We start from the raw sequence: 4,721 nt of genomic DNA, 5'->3' as shown, positions 1-4,721 counted from the left end.
TGTGAGTATTTGCAGCACGTTTCTTTATTTGGTTGTGTTGTGAGTATTTGCAGCACGTTTCTTTATTTGGTTGTGTTGTGAGTATTTGCAGCACGTTTCTTTATTTGGTTGTGTTGTGAGTATTTGCTGCACGTTTCTTTATTTGGTTGTGTTGTGAGTATTTGCAGCACGTTTCTTTATTTGGTTGTGTTGTGAGTATACTGTGAACAGTATACATAGTATATACTGCAAAAATAGTAAAAGTAGTATGTTTATATGCTATACCACACATTGCCAGTCTCTGAAAAAATGTATCACAAAATCCACAAAAATCATTAAACAGCACAACTGTTTTCAGCATTGATAATAATAATAAATGTTTTTTCAGCATCAAATCAGCATATTCAATTGATTTCTGAAGGATCATGTGACACTGAAGACTGGAGTAATGATGCTGAAAATTCAGCTTTGCATCACAGGAATGCATTACATTTTCAAACAAAATATATGCAGTCTTGCACCCCATGAGTATAAGATGCTCCTTTCAAAAACATAAAAAAATCATATTGACCAAACATTTGAAATGTAGTGTATATACATACTGAACATTATATCTTTCCTCTGTGCTTCAGGTATACAACAGCCATCAATAAAGAACATGATCTTAACACAGCCACAGGATAAGGAGGATTATGTTGTAAACAAAGCAGCCAGTGAAAGCTGTTTGTTTGAGCGGCCCGACCAAACAATAGAAGACAGGAATGATTGAAACGAGTATTTTTGCTTTTTTTGTGCTGCAAGTGGTGCATAAATGACAGACTTCACCTTTAAAAGGTGTGTGGCAAAAATACATTGATTCTTCTACATGCTTTGTCTCTATTAAAGTACATGATTAGAAAGTCAGTTAACTGAGTTTAAAGAGTTTTCTACATTATTCCCGTATGATGCCTGGTTACAGTTATTGTCAACTCACAGAACTGAGTTTTTATGCTGCCCTGTCATTTTAAATATACACATGCTGGCCTGTTTTTATTTAATCTGAACTATTTATGATTTATGAAAACAGGACATATTGTAATGAGAAGGACATTAACATTTTCCCCTGGAAACGATAAATAAAGAGCACAATTATCCGATCAAAATGAGAGAAAAAAGTGCTTCTCTAACACTGTTGTCATTCAATTCACATGGGAACACTAAATGCAAACTAGCATTATTTAAATTTGACATTTGCCCTTCTGAATCACCAATGTAACATATAATTGAACAAACTCACTGATTTTTCTGATTTATAAATCACTGACTGGAGCTCAAAGTGCCGAGCCTTAATTGAAACACTGCTGATGGGATTACGGAGGCCTTAACAGTGATCCAGCCTTCATGCAGTGTCACTCAAAAACACAAAGCTGATCTAGTCTCTGCCATCCCACCACCTCTAACCACCCATAATTGCTTCCTCACCTTTGCCCTGACAGCCTGACTGGTTGTCCAGTTGGGGATCAGAAAGGGGGACCCCTGAGAACCAGACAAAACAGGTCCCATAGTTTTAGGTAGGTTTAGCAGGATGAAACATATGGGCGCTGGAAAGCATGCTGGGAACATACAGGCTGCAGGTGGCTTATGTGCAGACTAGAGGGTTCCTGATGGTGGGAAAAGTAAGGGTCTACGTTTGTGAAGCCCCTCTAGAGGACGAACCAGAAGGTTTAGAGGTACATAAATGGGACAGGAGACGCAAACACGCTATTTCAGTAGTTCTAAATGAAGCTGGCCTTTGAGATGGGCCTCCCCTGTGGGTTGTGGCACACAGACAGGAAGCTGAGGATGGATGACTCTCTTTCGCCAAGGTCTAAATCATCCCTCGTTCTCCCCCTCCCTCCCTACTTCTCTCGCTCCACCTGGAACAACAGTGGTGAGAGAAATGTGATCCTGTCAGAAGGGTAGGCTGCAGAGGGGTGTAGTTGTCTAAGCTGCTTTATACCATTACACTAATGGAGATAGATGCGGGCTGGAATCATCTTCCCTTCTTCTCTGCTGGATGGAGAGATTGAAAGAGAGTGAGAGAATATCTGCTGTGATGAGCCATGAGGGCTAGTGTATGAATGTGAGAGAAGGGAAGCTGCTGAGAGTTGACGACTGATTGCCCATCTCCCATCCCACACACCTTCATAAGTCTTCACACATTCACGCAGGAAAAGATTATGGCTCAGGCCAATAGATAATATGACTTCCATGGGCCTCAAGCTGAGAGAAACCAAGTAATAAGCCACTAGAGATGCAAAACTGATTTTGCAATGTGAAATAAATGAAGAATGGGAAATATTATCTGTTCCTGGCTTCTCCTTAACACTAATTATGGTATATTATATATTATGGAATATTGTATGAAAAGTGTTTATCTTGTAATGGCAACTTTGGTTTCTGCATTTGTTACGTCTGAAAAAAAAAAGTGCAAAAATTAAACAGCTAGTCACTGTGGCAGTACCCCTAAAGGCACAAGTTTGTAACTTATTTACCCCTAAAAGGTGCATATTCCTATCTTAGAGCAATGTTTCCCAAATGGGGGTTTGTAAGGGAACTGCAGGGGGTTCGTGAACTGATGAAAAGCTAATAATTAAATTGAATGTAAAATTAAAATAAATGAATGTGGCTGGACATTTATCTAATCTATCAAAGGCTGCCATTTTACTTTAGGTTTACTTTGTTTACACATTCACACAATTTCCAGCATTTCTGTAGATAGAAGTTTACAGCAATTCACCAGTATTCGGACAAAATAAAAGATGAACGTTTGAAAGTGAAGAATTTATACATTTTAAAATAATTATTAGACCTATAATTATCAAATATTCATTTTTAATTTTACTGGACACCAGTAGTATCTTCATTTTTATAGTTAAAGTCTAAACAGTAATGTATAATACATGCAGTCCTATATATAAATATTTTTAAAATTAAAACAATCAAAATAAACTTACTAAAAAAAAGATTTTAACCCTTTCAGGGGTAAATACGGTACAGATGTCCCTTTAACAGTAATGGCCCAGTGACAAGCTGTTGTACCCCAACGGTCTCACTTTTTTCTGAGAGTGTAGATTTTGTTCTTCCATCTTTACTTCTCATATTTGCAATATCATCTCTTATTATTTGGACATACCTGACCATTTCTTTTTTTATCATAAGATAAATGCTTTATCATAAGATAAATGCAGGAGAAAAGTTGGAAGCTAGAAAAAAAAAGAAGCTCAAAATATGACACATCTGTGCCACTTCTCACTCTCTCAAACTTTTCACTTGGCCTGTCGAAAACCATTGCGGTGTGGTGTCAGTCGTGAGTCCTGTATGACATCATCATAATGAGCCCATAATGGTGTAATGCGGCTCCAAATCACTGTGTCTCATTTGAAACCCACCTGGCCCTTAATGACAAATGGCACAGCAAATCAGTGCACTATTCTGTGAAAATGACTTCAGGAGTGAGTCATCGGTAGAATCGAGCCGTGTTCAATCTTAACAACAATCAGGGCCCAGTTTAACAAAACTTTAGCTTGTTGCTTGTTTTGTTTTGTTTTTTTCTTTCTTTCTTTCTTTTACACAGGCAGTGATGGAGCAAATGATTGGTGCACATTTGAGATCTCATGCTATCATATATTTGTCACACCACAGAACTGTCTTGTTGGGTTTTCATTCCCTATGTGCTTAGTGTGACCTTAATTTCTCCTCGTGTCTGATTGTGTCATTCTGTTCACCTGAGTTCGATTAATTATCCTCATTTGTGTCTGTACTTAAGTCAAGCCTGTTCAGTTCTGTTTTGTCGAGTATTGTGAATGTTACCTCGTGTGTGTGTGTTCCTGACCTGTCTGGATTACCTATTGTGGATTAATTAAAGTGATTATTGGAATTCTTCGTCGTCTTCATCCTGCCTGATCACACACCACACCGTCTCGTGACAGAATAACCGACCCACAAAAACTACTTAAGCGGCATCTTCCCCTCGTTTTGTTTTCCGTTGTTGAGCCGACAGCCCAAGCGACAGTGGATAGAGCTGTGGAGATCGCGGGGGCAATGGAAAGCCCCGCCCATGGCACCATCGCTGGGGGTGAGCACAAACTGGACCTGGGAGATTTAATAGACTTGCACTCAGAGATACCCGTCCTTCAGTTTTCACCTGACCTGTTTACCTGGCAAAATATCCCACCCAACCTCCGTCTCCCGCCTCCTCTCATTGACTTGTTCCCTTCCTCAACACCCCCTCCGCTGGATCCCGTCAGCCTCTCTGCTCACCCTCAGCTCACCATATGTGGCGTCTTTCAGCCTCCGAGGCCCAGACTCCACCTCGGTCCTGCGACCCAGCGGCTCCACCATGGCTCCTAGCTCCCTCGTCTCCACCATGGCCCGTCAGTCCACAAGCTCCACCGGGCTCCGTCGTCCCTCCGGCTCTGCCTTGGTCAGTCATCGACCATCCGCCACCTCGAGACTCCACTCCTCTGGCTCCGCCTCGTCCCTCAGGCTATGTGAGGCTCCTCCTTCCCTCCGGCTCCACCTCAGTTCTCTGTCGCTGCGGCTCCACCGTGGCCTTCCGGATCCCCATCTCCGCCTCGGTCGCCGGTGCCATCTGCTCCACCTTGGCCCTCTGGATCCTCGGTGTCGCCCTGGCTCTCCGCCTCGGGCTCCTCCACCACCTGCTCCGCCACCGTCGGTCGGCCCCCTGGAGTTGTCAGCCCTTCCTCCACCATGGCTCCTCC

Source organism: Sinocyclocheilus anshuiensis, unplaced genomic scaffold (assembly GCF_001515605.1).
Source record: "Sinocyclocheilus anshuiensis isolate Anshui unplaced genomic scaffold, SAMN03320099.WGS_v1.1 scaffold653, whole genome shotgun sequence".
Classification (NCBI taxonomy): domain Eukaryota; kingdom Metazoa; phylum Chordata; class Actinopteri; order Cypriniformes; family Cyprinidae; genus Sinocyclocheilus; species Sinocyclocheilus anshuiensis.
Note: the sequence above shows the minus strand (reverse complement) of the source record.